The sequence below is a fragment of the Charadrius vociferus genome, unplaced genomic scaffold, assembly GCF_000708025.1.
Source record: "Charadrius vociferus isolate BGI_N301 unplaced genomic scaffold, ASM70802v2 scaffold459, whole genome shotgun sequence".
In the NCBI taxonomy this organism is placed as follows: domain Eukaryota; kingdom Metazoa; phylum Chordata; class Aves; order Charadriiformes; family Charadriidae; genus Charadrius; species Charadrius vociferus.
The window spans coordinates 1,716,896-1,717,666 of record NW_009650249.1 but is presented as its reverse complement, the minus strand read 5'-3'; positions in this window follow the sequence as shown (position 1 = coordinate 1,717,666).

Genomic DNA, 771 nt, shown 5'->3' with positions numbered 1-771 from the left:
AATGCGAACTTCAATAGAAATTAGTCAGCGGGACAGAGCGATAATCATTTGAGACTCTTGATGGCACTTAAAGTGGGTGCTAGGCTGCTAACAAAAATACCCGAACCTGTTGAAATCTACTTCTCCCCGGGAGTTACTGGAATATGGCACATACCGTAACAGGAGTTACAAGGTGATGATAGAGAATTATAGATCAGCACAAGGGTAGCGTCCAGAAAATTGGATGAAAGAGCTACATGAAGACCAGAAGTCTTCCACTGCAGGGCTCATGCTGGTTTTCAGCCTTTTTTAATTTTTTAGGGGAATCAATATACTGTGCAGCCAGAGAGCCAGCAGGCTAGAACTTATATAAGCTTCCAAAAAATCTTTGGTGATGACTCTCATAATGATGCTCTTAGAGAAATTTAGTTATGGACAGAGATGATTTCTAAAGATATACCATTAGATGACGAAGGAGAAGTATAATGATGCTCTTAGAGAAATTTAGTTTCTAAAGATATACCATTAGATGATGAAGGAGAAGCTGAAATTCTCTTTGGGCAGCGTACGATTGCAGACTGTGTTAGTGCTACGGGTGGGTCGGGTTTGGCTCAAGACTTTGCCGGGGGGACTTGGAGAACTCAGCATCATGTTCTGCACATCACTGAGGGAAGCAAACAAGGGGGTGGTTGTGCAGAAATCAGTATGGAAAATAGTCATTGGTATTATCAAAGCATTCGAGAAAGATGGCTGTGTTCTCCCTGAGCTTACTGTCGTGAACACTGTCTTGAA